The 14,726-nt window shown below is 47.2% G+C and overlaps 1 protein-coding gene across 2 annotated transcripts in view; it reads right to left on the reverse strand.

Moving 5' to 3' along the window:
- The window catches only part of LOC112431813 (protein NLRC3-like), a 132,144-nt gene that overhangs the window by 92,705 nt on the left and 24,713 nt on the right, over window positions 1-14,726 (reverse strand). The gene's annotated exons all lie outside the window — the stretch shown is intronic.

Below are 14,726 nucleotides of genomic sequence, written 5' to 3' on the forward strand. Positions count from 1 at the left end.
CACATGTAATGGTCTGCAAGAGGGTGTAGAGAGCCATAGCCCCGTCCCCAAGGGCATAAAGCAGGCATGGAGGAGATCCAGGCCCCAGACATCCAGAGGCACCAGAGTGCGAGAGCCCAAGGAGGACCACCGGAGGGGCATCCGTGCCACCCTCATGGGAAGGGCTGAGGAGAGCCCCAGATGAGGCGTCACCCAGTAGCCACCGAGCAGAAGCTAGAGGGGGCTGCACCGGCGTGCCAGCCACATCTACTGTGATAAAGTCTACTCTCCACTGCTGTGTAATCAGTTATTGTAAAAGTAAATGTTATCAGGAAATGATCAGACAGGAGAGGGTTTTCAGGAAACACTGTTAAATGTTCAGGTTCGATGCCATATGTTACAACAAATCAAATCAAATCAAATCAAATCACTTTTATTGTCACATCACATGTGCAGGCACACTGGCACAGCACATGCGAGTGAAATTCTTGTGTGCGAGCCCCACAAGCAACAGAGATGTGCAAACACAACAACACAAACGAGCAAAATACAAGAATGGCCAACCTGAAACTAATAAATATATGTACAATATATAATAGTGTATGCATTTCTGGATGTGTATACTAAATATTTTCCTACGTGTGTGTGTGTGTGTGTGTGTGTGTGTGTGTGTGTGTGTGTGTGTGTGTGTGTGTGTGTGTATGCACATTTTTACAAATTAAATAGTAAAAAAAATAAATAAATAAAATAAATAAAATAATAATAATAATAAAATATATAAAAATATACAGAGTTGAATATGTGCAAAACAAGTGGCATTTATATACAGTGTGGAGTGCATGATGTTGAAGTTCCAGTAGTGAAGCTGAGGTGTCTATGACGTGTTCAGCAGTCTGATGGCCTGGTGGAAGAAGCTGTCTCTCAGTCTGCTGGTACGGGACCGGATGCTGCAGAACCTCCTTCCTGATGGAAGCAGTCTGAACAGTTTATGGCTGGGGTGACTGGAGTCCTTGATGATCCTCCCCGCTTTCCTCAGGCAGCGCTTCCTGTAGATGTCTTGGAGGGAGGGAAGCTCACCTCCAATTATCCGTTCAGAGCACCGCACTACTCGCTGGAGAGCTTTGCAGTTGTAGGCGGTGCTGTTGCCATACCAGGTGGTGATGCATCCAGTGAGGATGCTCTCAATGGCACAGTGATAGAAGGTCCTGAGGATGCGGGGGCTCATGCCGAATCTTTTCAGTCTCCTGAGAAAGAAGAGGCGCTGCTGCGCCTTCTTCACTGTTTTGTTTGTGTGTACTGACCACGTAAGATCCTCAGCCAGGTGTACGCCAAGGAACCGGAAGCTGCTCACTCTCTCCACAGCAGCGCCGTTGATGGTGATGGGGGTGTGTACTTCTCTGCACCTCCGGAAGTCCACTATCAACTCCTTTGTCTTTGTGACGTTGAGGGTGAGATGGTTGTCTTGACACCAGTGGGTCAGGGCGCTGACCTCCTCCCTGTAAGCTGTCTCATCACCGTTGGTGATAAGACCCACCACTGTAGTGTCGTCCGCAAACTTCACAATGATGTTGGAGCTGTTAGTGGCTGTGCAGTCGTAGGTGTAGAGTGAGTACAGGAGAGGGCTCAGTACACACCCCTGTGGAGCACCAGTGTTCAGTGTGATGGGGGATGAGGTGATGCTGCCCAGTCTGACCACTTGGCTGCCACTGTCTGTCAGACAGGAAGCTAAGGATCCAGCTGCAGAGGGAGCTGCTCAGTCCTAGATCCTGCAGAGATCTAGAGTGTGATTAAAGTGGTGGGTGGGTTCTTTTACATTTTGAGAGAAGCCAATTAAGTCTAATAACAGATTAAATGCCATGTTGAGGCTGTCATTTTTAGCATCTACATGGATGTTAAAATCACCCACAATAATTATTTTATCTGAGCTGAGCACTAAATCAGCTCACTTTCCAGCTCAGATCTGACTGCACTGTACTGCATAATATCACCAGATCTGAAAGCAGTGTCACGTTGCTTTAGCGGAACCTGGACCTCTTTATTCATCCGGGGTTTCTGGTTGGAATACACATGGAGATGTTTGTCCACGGTGACACTATTGACAAGACGATAATATATGAGATGTGCACTTTGAGGTCCTGATGTTCAAACATACTCCAGTCTGTGTATTCAAAACAGTCCTGCAGGTGATGTGATGCACCTTCTGGCCAGGTTTGCACAGTTTTTGTTGCTGGGAGGGCTTTTCTCCTAACGGGAGTGTATACGGGGATCAGTAGCATGTACATGTGGTCTGACAAACCTAGATATGGTAGAGGGGTTGCTCTGTAGCCTTTTAGGATGTTGCTGTATGCTTTATCCAGTGTGTGTTTTCCCCCTTGTTAAACATTTAATATATTGTTCAAAGTTGGGGAATACTGACCTTAAGTCAGCATGGTTGAAGTCCCCAGCTATGATGTGCACTGCGTCAGGATGGGAGTTCTGCTGACTACTTATTGTCTTCTGCAACTTCTCCATGGCCAAGTTAGCATTAGCATTGGGTGGTACATACACGGCTGTTACCATGACAACAGTAAACTCACAAGGTATGTAGACTGCCCCCCTGTTTCCCCTCCCTCTCCCCTCCAGAGAGGAGTTAAACAGTCTGATGGCGTGTGGGCCAAAGGAGTTTTTAAGTCTGTTAGTTTTGGACTTTGGGAGAAGCAACCTGTCACTGAACAGGCTCCTCTGATTGTTTACGACCGTGTGTAGAGGATGCCCAGCATTGTTCATAATGTCCAGCAGTTTCTTCAGTGTCCTTTTCTCTACCACTGTCACCAGAGTGTCCAGCTTGTGTGGTTTTCACACCATTCCAGACCTCCCTCATATTGTTCCTCTCCAACTTCTGCTCCACCTTCCTCCTGTAGGTGTCCTTTGCTTCCCTCAGGCAGCGTTTCACCTCCCGCTGTGCTGCTTTCATCTCCTCCTTCACTTTGCACCTGAAAGCCTTCTTCTTCATGTTTAGGACAGATTTGACTTCCTGTGTTACCCACGGTTTGTTATTAGGATAACACCGTACCGTCTTAGCAGGGGCGACCGTGTCCACACAAAAGTTGAGGTAGTCTGTAAGACAGTGTGTCGCCCCCTCTATGTCCTCACCATTTGGGTTCAGAAGCACATCCCAGTCTGTGGTGTCATAACAGTCCCTCAGAGCATCCTCCTTTTCTGGGGTCCATCTCCTAATGGAGCGTGTTGTGACCGGCTGCCTTTGGACGAGAGGTGTATTGTGGCTGTAGGTAAACCAGGTTGTGGGCTGACTGCCCTAGTGGGAGAAGGGGTTGGCTTTGTATGCATCTCTCACATCAGCATACAGTAGGTCAATTGTCCTGTTACTCCATGTGGGACAATTCACAAACTGGTGAAAAGAAGCAAGAGTAGAATCCAGTGTGATTAAAGCCTCCAGATATCATAATGAAAGTCGCGGGGTGTTGTGTCTGCAGTCTTGCTAAAACTATATTTTCTCACAGGCAGCTGTTGCGTCGGCCTTCAGAGGGATGTAAACACACACAGATCACATCACTGAACTGAGGTAGATAATATGGCCGCAAGCTAATGGCTAGCAGCTCCAGGTCCGAACGGCATACTGATACTTTAACGGAGACGTGTCCAGGGTTACAAGATAAGATAAGATAAGATGACCTACTAGTCCCACAGGTGGGAAATTTGTTTTGTTACAGCAAAAGTGGAAAGTTATGTAGCAGAAATTAGAAAACACTGGAATGCAATAAAATACAATAAAATAAAATAAAATACTATACACAATAGAATAAAATAGAAATACAAATGGTATATACAACCTTTTTTATGTTTCCTATTTGGCTTGCCTTTGGGAAAAACCAACCACGGAGACCCTGGAGTTCTTATTATGCCCTCCGGAATGCCGTGAAAGGGGTTGATGGTCCGATGTAATGTCCCTTGCACAGCGTAATCCGAAACTCAGAAAGTCCTGAAGACTGTAAGTGGACTCTACTTGATTTATAAGACAAGTCAATAACACCTTTATTTGTCACATGCAAGTTGGCCTGCACTGAAATGGGACATCCCGCCCATGTCCCAAGACGGTGAATGATTGGGTTTAATGCGAACAACTGCATCTAGTTTTTGCAGTTGGTCTAATGTCCATCACTGGTCACCAATTCTCTCAATTCCCATTGTTCTTCTCCAAGATGTTATCTATATTGGAGAGCCATGAGCATCTCCAAGATCTTGTCCATATTGCGTTCAGTAAATACAGTCTGAGTACTCACAGCCATGCCATTGGCTATCATGTCGACCAGCCTTGTGAGATTTTGAACAGCTGTAGCTGCTTCTTTTCCATAAGCCAGATCCGAGCCAGGTCCAATCAGCCAGAACTCTTTTTTTAATGGTTCCAAATTGGTAGATGTTGTTTAATGTCCTCCGTCGAGAGTGTCGCCAGACACACGATGAAACCAACCATCAAGTACCCGGCAGCAAATGTCTCCACAGGACAATCAGGCTCTCCCAAGCCCAGGAAGGTGTCAATTCCGTTATGGGACCAGTTGATCAAATCCAATTCTTTAGGTTTTAGAGAACAAGACTGAGAAACTCCTTGTGTCATGGTCGCTGCGTGGCAGGCAGGAGGAGGACCCAATCGCAAGACTCACAGACTCAGGGGATGAACTCAAAAAGCAGCTTTATTGCTGAAGAGGCAGAATGTAGGAAATACACAACTAAACTGGGAAAAGTAAATTAACACCCGGAGAGAGACACAGGGAAATCCACGCAGCATGAGGGAGAACGCATCACAGAACTGAGGGAGACGCAGACATAAATACACAGAGGGTTAACGAGCGGAGTGGGAGCACATGGGGAACACAGGTGACACTGATAATAATCACGAGACATGGCAGGAGTGAACACAACACTGACGGGAGACGGGCGAGGTGAAACAGGAAGTACAGAGGTTCAGACAGGAGGAGAGCGAGCACGAGTAGAACACCAACATAACGGGCAGGGGAGACACGGAATAAACACGAAAGGGGACGAGGGCTCATGAATACACAGAGGGGCACACAGGGGGTGAGAGTCACAAAGGGAAAGCACTCAGGGAACACCACAACAGGGCAACTCAGGAAACAGAGCCTAAACAGGGAATTGAATACAAAGACACATGAGAACTAAGAATACTGGGCCAACATGGCCCAGGATCATGACAGTACCCCCCCCCCCCCCCCCCCCCCCCAAGGGCTGGCTCCCGACAGCCCAAACCCAGGAACCAAAACAGAAAACACCCCACCCAGGGCGGGAGGCAGGGGACCAGGACGGAGGGACCAAAACAGGAAACAAAACCCCCAACAGAAAACACAGGAGCACAAGACACTAGTTCATAACAAACGTCAGGAGGCCGACCCAGGGCCCACAGGCACAAAAGTTCACGGGTCACACGGTCAGGGGGTCGAGCAGACGGGTGGCACAGGAGACAGAGCTGGTCTGGAGGCCGGCTGCGTGGAAGAAGGCGGTGGCCAAGGAGACGATGGAGCAGTTCAGGAGGCCGGCCGTGCGTGGACGGAGCAGAAGCAGAGGTCGACGCCGGACCGGGCGTGGGTGCAGCTGATGCAGAGGCTGGACCGGGCGTGGGTGCAGCTGATGCAGAGGCCGGACCAGACCACGGCTGAACGGGCCCCTCGGACCCTCCAGCGGAGACGAGGAGGTGCTGGCCGGGCTGACCTGAGCCGCCAGCGGAGACGAGGAGCGGCTGGAGAGGTTCTCCTGAACCCCCAGTGGAGACGAGGAGGTGCTGGCCGGGCTGGGCAGAGCCGCCAGCGGAGACGAGGAGGTGCTGGCCGGGCTGGGCAGAGCCGCCAGCGGAGATGAGGAGCTGCTGAAGGGGTCCTCCTGAACCCCCAGCGGAGACAGATGCAGAGCCAGCAGGTGCAGAGACTTCTGGCTGAGGGGACGCTAACTGTAGCTGCACAGGGCACGCAGTCAGCTTAGGATGCAACGGCTGGGGCTGTGCAGGGCAAACAGTCTGTCCAAAGTTTGTCAGCACCACGCAGTCCTCAGCTGGTGGAGAAAGCTCACAAAGGCTTCCAGCTGAGGTTGACAGTGTCTGAATGGGTTGCTGAGCGATTAACTCGGCTGGTGACTGAGCTAACTGAACTAGAGACTGAGCTGGTGACCAAACAGGGAACTGGGCTGATAACTGTGCTAATGACTGTGCTGAGGACAGAAGTGCAAGTTGTAGTGGTGGTTGTAGTGATGGTGGAACAGCAGGTAGTTGAACTGGTGACTGAACAGGTGACTGACTCTTGGCTGCTCTCCTCCGAGGGACAGGAACGGGTGCTGGGCCTGGCCGAACACCAGCCATCCCCACCCGAGAAACAGATACGGGTGCAGGGACGAGCTGGGCTCTGGCTGCCTTTACCCTGGGGGCCGGTGTAGGTGCAGGAGCTAGCTGGACCTCTGTCGCTCCCACCCGAGGAACTGAGATGGGTGCAGGAGTTGGCAGGGTCACGGCTGACCTCACCCGGGGAACCGGAACAGGCAAAGGCTGGGTGTCCATCAACCCCACCCGAGGAGCAGGTACGGGTGCCGGGATGAACGGCGCCTCTGCCAGGCTGGGGACAGAAGCAGGGACCAGCTGGACCTCAGCCACCCTCTCCCGAGGAACTGATACGGGAGCAAGGGAAAGCTGGGCCCGCGCTGCCCTGGTTACAGGAACTGGAGGTGGAGAGCGAAGCATAGGAACAGAAACAGTCACTGGGTGAACCAAGTTGTTGGAGCCAAACACACTGTCAGCAAACTGCGACTCATGGTGGGCTGGTTCTAGCAACTCTGCTGTACTTAAGTTGTCCATGTCATAATTAGCAGTTTTAGAAGGAGTGAGTCTAGGAGCAGCCACAGGTACTGGAAACCTCACGCAAGCAGCGTCTGGACAACCTGAATGTGAGACAACACTACACACAGTCGTACGGGATGTAGCCCGAGACGAAGTGCACATAGAGTCCATAAAACCTGGCTGAAAAGCATGGCGCACAGAGTTAGAATGACATGACCGGGGAACAAAAAAGTTAACCTGTGCAGTGCTCAAACCAAAATCTCTTGCCAGTCTATGTATAGCGAATGAAGCCTTGCGGCTCTTAACCTTAGCAGGCATTGAATACACAGTTTCAAGGAGTCCACGAGGAAAAACAGAAACAGTCTCTTGCTTAGCAGGCACGAGAGAAGGTGAGGTTACACAGGTAGCATCCGAGTTAGCACTTTCAAGTTGTGGCACAGAAAAAACCACAGCCTGAGAAACTGAAGGAACCACACTGGGAGTCACAGACACAAGAGCTGGTTTAAAGATTAAACTGTTCATAGCAGAGGAATGGCTAATAGTCTCTGTTAGAGTTTGTATTGTTGATTGTCATTTATGCTTAGAAATATTTAACCATATATGCTTAGAGGTGTATAATCACTTGTGTAGTGATAGGATGTGTGAGCTTTAAATGGCCGCAAAGGCTTGGTGTGCATTCCAGGAATGCACACCTACATCCTGGGAGCATGGGAAAGTTCGTACCTTGTTTAATTGTGTTATGGTAGGATTAACGTAGTTACGTCTGTTCTAGTCTAAGTGCTTTTTGTGTATAAATGAACTGCTGGACTTCCTTACTGTGTTATCTAGGATGAGGGGGGGTCTACCCTCTTCCTGACCAAGGATGTTTGCTTGTGTGCTTTTATGACCCTTTGATCAGCAGTACCAAACACACACACACACACACACACACACACACACACACACACACACACACACACACACACACACACACACAAGGTACTCTTTGTGTGTATGTAGACGTCATATGTTAATGAACCTATGCATATTCATGTAACCTCAATAAAAGAACAGTGGTACGGGAGAACGGAGGAGAGCAACTGGGGCCAAGCGAAGGAACGGCGTTTGTCCGGTTCTCTCCCGTGCACGAGTAACATGAAGAAGCTTGCCTATTTGTGTCTTGCTTTGCGGTGTAATCATATTGCCTTCAACATTCCAGCGAATAGGTTTATGCTACAAACCTATCAGTCTCTGTGTCACCTGGCTCAGGCGGAACGCTAGGTGTAGACGTTAAGATGGCTGGCTCAGCAACACAGGTCTCAGTAACTCTTTGAGGAGCCAAGAAAGAAATGGCTGGTTGAGGAGTTGACTGGGAAACATCAGAAATGTCTAAAGACAAAACAGGCTGGAATATGTAACAGTCACTAGAAGGAGCATCAGTTACAGAACACTCAGTCTCAGATAGTTTGGCTGATGATGGTGGTGGTGTGTGGCTGAGTTCAGACTGGAAAACCCCAGAGTGTACAGGCTGGTTAAAACAGTTCTGCGGAGCTGCAATGCTGGTAGCAGTATGTGGGTGAGTCTGGTGTAGGATAGCAGTCTTTGGTTCAGCTAACTCTACAGGTGAAACATTCATATCGGCTAAATCAAAGGAAATACTGCGAGCATTACAAGAATCTGATGGCTCAGAAACGCAAAGATCACTAGCGAGAGCTACAGGTGAATAATCTGACACTGAGGTGCCTCGCTGTATAGTGTCTCTAGAGTCCAAACACACAGTAGCGGAGTTATCCGATTCAGGCAACACACTGGCGGGCAAAACAGAGTTACTCACAGTGGTGGAAAAGTTATGAAGTCCGGGATCAGAAAACTTGGGCTGAGAGTGTGACGCACAGTCACTCTCTCCCACAGGTGCAGCCCGCTTAGCAGTACTGGCGCGACGGCGGCGTGAACGCCGTTTTCGCCGAGAAGGGGGAGGAGATGAGCCGGGCCGCGAATCCTCCAGCGGACCGGGCTGAACATCCTCCGACTCTTCATACTGGAGCGGCTGCTCCGGGCAGATGCCTACGGTGGAGACGAGGAAGTCCTGGATGTGGGGGCGGAGCGCGCCGAATAGCCACGGGAGTCCGGACACCATCCGCTGTAGACGGACGGCTAAGGTCTCCCGGTATTCATCCTCTGGCAGCGCCACCCACTCCTGACAGTCATATTCCACCGTGTAAATTAGATCCTCACGGAGCTCAGCGGAGGGGTTGTGAGCTGCTGGGTCCATGTCGGGGTCGCGTTCTTCTGTCATGGCTCGGCTGTGTGGCAGGCAGGAGGAGGACCCAATCGCAAGACTCACAGACTCAGGGGATGAACTCAAAAAGCAGCTTTATTGCTGAAGAGGCAGAATGTAGGAAATACACAACTAAACTGGGAAAAGTAAATTAACACCCGGAGAGAGACACAGGGAAATCCACGCAGCATGAGGGAGAACGCGACACAGAACTGAGGGAGACGCAGACATAAATACACAGAGGGTTAACGAGCGGAGTGGGAGCACATGGGGAACACAGGTGACACTGATAATAATCACGAGACATGGCAGGAGTGAACACAACACTGACGGGAGACGGGCGAGGTGAAACAGGAAGTACAGAGGTTCAGACAGGAGGAGAGCGAGCACGAGTAGAACACCAACATAACGGGCAGGGGAGACACGGAATAAACACGAAAGGGGACGAGGGCTCATGAATACACAGAGGGGCACACAGGGGGTGAGAGTCACAAAGGGAAAGCACTCAGGGAACACCACAACAGGGCAACTCAGGAAACAGAGCCTAAACAGGGAACTGAAAGACACATGAGAACTAAGAATACTGGGCCAACATGGCCCAGGATCATGACACCTTGAGGGTTAGAAAACGAGACTACACAAAAGACATGAGAAGCCAAGCAGGAAAGATAAGGGAAAGGGAGAGGGAGAAGGAGAAGGAGAAAAATGCGACCGCCTCCGTCAAGAGACACAATTAGAATCTTTAGACCCTTCCACTGTCCACACACGGAGGTCTGAGGGATCTATACAAATGGTAAAACACCAAAAATGACAAAAATAATAAGCATTCGTTCATCTCTGAGGTATCTTACACATGTTTTCAAATCTAACATTACCATTAATAATTATAATAATAATAACTTTATTTATAAAGCGCTGTCAAACAAAGTGCTGTACAACTATTTGAAACTAAAAAGATAAAAAATAATAATAATAAAAGCGATACATAGCAATACAGGTAAAAGACACAATACAAGTTAAAAACAGTAAAAATATAAAAACTAAAAGCCATAGAATTAAGACTTGTAAGATAAGGTGAACAAATGTGTCTTCAGCTTAGTTTTAAAAACCTCCACAGAGCAGCCTGCCTAACATCTTGAGGGAGGTTGTTCCACAGAAACGGGGCACGAAAAGAAAAACCTCTCCATTTGTCTTTTTTCTGGCTCTAGGAACCTTTAGAAGGCCAGAGTCCTGAGATCAGAGAGCACGGGATGGAACGTAAAAATGTAAAAGGTCGGAGAGGTATGAAGGTGCCAGTCCGTTTAAAGCCTTGTAGGTGAGCAGCAGGACCTTAAAATCTGCTCGAACCTGACAAGGGCTAATGTGCTCAAATTTCCCAGTTCTTGTTCAAATGCGAGCAGCTGCATTTTGCACCATCTGTAGACCTCTAAAACTTTTCTTTGGTAGCCCAGAAAGAAGAGCATTACAATAATCAATATGTGAGGACACAAATGCATGGACAAGAACCTCTGCAGTGTCGCTTGACAAAACCTGTCTGATTCTGGCGATGTTCCTCAAATGATAAAAGGCGGTCTTTGTTATCTCTTTTACATGAGACTCGAAAGAGAGCACCATGTCGAACCACACGCCCAAGTTTTTTACCTTGTCCCTACAATTTATGACACTGTCATCAATTCTCAAGATGGAATTTTTGGGACAAGTGCTGAAATTTGTGTGGCCCAATGACCATCAACTCTGTTTTATCAGTATTTAGGAGCAAGAAATTATCCGATAACCAGCCCTTAATTGCAGATAGACAAGATTCTAGTTTAGAGACTTCAGCACAATTTCCAAAGGTTAAAGGAACATAAAGCTGCAGGTCATCAGCGTAACAATGAAAGGTTACATTAAAAGAACGTAAAAGAACACCAAGAGGCAGCAGGTACATAGAAAACAGCAATGGTCCAAGTACAGAGCCCTGAGGGACCCCATGCCTCACTGCACAGGTCTCGGAGAGATCATTTTTAAAACTAACAGTCTGAGACCTCCCAGACAGGTAAGATCTCAGCCATGATAAAACATTTCCTGTAATTCCAATAAAATGTTCAAGCCTATCTAAGAAAATGCAGTGATCCACAGTGTCAAACGCAGCACTTAGATCCAGCAGTAATAAAACTGAAGTGCGATCGTTGTCTGCATTTACCAGCAGATCATTTACCACTTTTACTAAAGCTGTTTCTGTGGAGTGATTTGGTCTAAAAGCAGACTGAAATGGTTCAAACAGATTGCTTGTTGACAAATGCTCAGTGAGCTGCTTAAAAACCACTTTTTCAAAGACTTTAGATAAAAAAGACAGATGTGAGATGGGTCTATAGTTTGCGACCACGTCAACATCCAGTCCAGGCTTTTTCAAGATTGGCACTACCACAGCTGATTTAAAACATTCAGGAAAGACTCCAGTCGTCAGTGAAGTATTTAAAAGAAACAGAATATAGGGTCCTAATGCTGACCACAGTTCCTTTATAGCCCAGGCTGGCAGAGGATCCAAAGAACAGGTTGTACATCAAGCTGCTTTTACAACCTTAGTTAATCCAGACAGAGAAATAACCTCGAAGTCAGAAAATAGTTTATCAGCACCAACAGGCAAAGCAGCCGAGTAGTCTAATGAAAAGCTTTAGGAGGGAGTAATCTGATTCCTAAGTGCTTCCTGTCTCTGAAAAACGTAAGAAAGTCATGAGCTATCAAATTAGAACAGCAGAGAGTTGACTTACTCTCTGTAAGTTGCGACACTGTGTTGAATAAGAATTTTGACTTATGTTTATGACTCATGATGAGATTTGAGAAATAATTTGCTTTTGCTGCCGACATCGCTGATTGAAAAGAAGACAGTGAGTCCTTCCAAGCCTGGAGAAATACTTCTAGTCTGGAAGATCTCCAGTGATGCTCTGCTTTTCTACAATTTCTTCTCAAGTTCAAGAGTTCCTCATTTAGCCAAGGCATAGGGTTCCTTTTTTGACATTTCAACTTCTTTACGGGAGCAACAGAGTCCAGTAGTTCAAGAAGTGTATTATTAAGGTTCGCAGTCAAGGTGTCCACACATAACTCCTGGGTAAAAATAGGGTCCAACACATCAGGTAGATGTCATTTAACTCCAAGCAATGCTTCAGGGCTAATAATAATAAGCAATCTTCCCCTCTCAGAAGCTGGAGATTTAGGGATTAAAATATCAAATAAAATTGCTGAGTGGTCTAAGATAGGTAAAACACAATTTTGAGTCATTGATACATTCAGTCCATAACCCAAGACAAGGTCTACGGTGTGGCCCTTACGTGTTGGCCCAGACACAAATTGTGTGAAGTTTAAGGAATCAATTACATTTAAGAAATCTTTGACCAGGGGTTTATCCTCACAACACAGATGAATATTAAAGTCCCCCACTATAAGAATCCTTTCATAGTAAACGATAAAACATGTCAAAGAGCCTGAAAATTCCGAAATAAACAAGTCATTATATTTAGGTGGACGATAGGTGACTATAATTAGAACCACAGGACAGCTTAAAGTCAGGAGTTGGGACTCAAATGAGGTAAAAACACCAGGACTTTGTATCTGTTTGCATTTAAAACAGTCTTTGATGATAGAGGCTACCCCGCCTCCACTCCCAGACAACCTGGGGGAGCTGAAAAAGCTGGCATCGGAGGGGCAAAGTTCCAGCAAGGGTGCCACTTCACCAACGCGCAGCCATGTCTCGGTTAGGAGCATGACGTCCAGCTTATGAGTATCAAAAAAGTCCCAAAGAACATGAGTTTTATTTGATACAGATCTTGCATTTAAGAGAGCTAAGTTAACTCTCTGTCCATCCGTGGTAGCAGGCAGTATTTGTAGGTTGTTTATATTTGCTCCACCTCCCCTCATATCCCGTCGGCATGGCGACCAATAAAGCAGCCTCGGGTGAGCGTGCTCCGATGATGTAGGGTAAACAGGAAGAAGGCAGCGCTGTTTGAGGCCAAAATAAAGTCCTAAACAGCCACGGTCACCGATGGTAAGGACCCGTTGCATCAGAGTTCTGACCCAAACATGCTTCCCAGAGCGCGTTCCGTGCATTTGTCCACTTCTCCAGCGCTTCCGTTTCGAAGGATTCCAGGGGGGATCACGGCGATGCCGTTCCCCCAGTACCGACGCCAGAGGCGGCGGGAGTCCTCCACATCGCTCACTAACGCTGGGAAACTTCAGCAGTGAGTCACGGTTAAGCAGCGTCTGTCGCTCATACGCCAACAAACAGTGGGTTTTTAAAACTAGCAGGGACACCACTAAGAACACAAAACATAAATATTGCAGAACCGAGAGATGGCGTGCCATGACACCCGGCACCATCTTCTTACGGTATCCAGAATTATTAAAATGAATATTTATGTTTCTTTTTTTGATATTCTTCACTGATTTTCTTATCCTTTAAATTTTAACTATTGATATTGATCAGTCTCTTTACTCGAACTGGTCAACAAGTTTGAATAAAAAGTGCAAATAATGAAATGAGGCCACAGAGGTAAAGGTATAAAATGAGACTGTCAAACACAATCAAGTCTGAACAGGTTGATCCTGGTCTGCTCACTAAAGTCATTATCTTTACCATTCATCTTTTATCTCACAAAACTGCTTTGTGTGACGATGATTGATGTGATGATGTTTCCTGTTTTTAGTCTTCCACGGAAGTTTTCAGACTAGACAAACAGGTACCTGCCTACAGCATAGTTTCAGCCAGCAGCACTCCTGTTACCACTGGTGTAACAATACCAGTGATTACTAGGGATGGGTACCGGTGTCCGGTGCCATGATGGCACCGGTTCTGACATAAACGGTAGTAACCAGACCGAAAAGCAGCGCACATTTCGGTGCTTTATTTCGGTGCTTTTTTTCCCTGATCTGTGATACACTTCTAGCCAATCATTTTACGTTTCCGAGGATAGTAGGCAGGTCCAGGTATGTACGTTCTGTTAGAGCAGAGCTACAGATTAAAAAAAAGGCGAAGCGGTCAAAAGTCTGGCTGTACTTCACAGCAAAAGATGCAAACTCAGCAGCAACAAGTGCTTTAAGCTGATACTGTGATACTGTCAAAGGAGGTAACACCAAGAATCCGATGAAACACCTCGCAACGCATAGCGTTTTTTTAAAAGCCCAGAAATGCGCCGTATTTGATAGCTTGCTGCCAGACGTAACACCGAGCAAATCTACTGCGGGTGTGTTGCCTGTTATGCAACATCCCCCAAAAACACGAAGAGGAGAGTCCTGGCCCGTAGCCCTGCCAGTGTAGCAGAAATGATGAGGATGATGATGCAGCAGCAGCCGTTCTTCTCTGCATGAGTAGCTTAATGTTGTTCGTGTGTAATTGTTGAGTAGGCTAACCACGTTATTACATTAATGCATGTAAGGTGAACTAGCAAACATCATCATAGCTACATGCGGCTGTCTTCTTGTTTGATGGCAGATGCTCCCTTCACCCTGGCCAAAAAGGCTAAAATGACCAAAGAAAAAGTGGAAAACAGTTAAACATGAGAGGTTTTTGGACAAAGTTTGTGTTTTTTCCATTGTTTAAGCACTGCTTCCAGCCAAGAGTGATACCATATATGCCCCATAGCTGCAGAAAAGGCTAACATTGTTATCCTTTTACAAAAAACAGCT

This window comes from Maylandia zebra, linkage group LG3 (assembly GCF_041146795.1).
Source record: "Maylandia zebra isolate NMK-2024a linkage group LG3, Mzebra_GT3a, whole genome shotgun sequence".
NCBI lineage: Eukaryota > Metazoa > Chordata > Actinopteri > Cichliformes > Cichlidae > Maylandia > Maylandia zebra.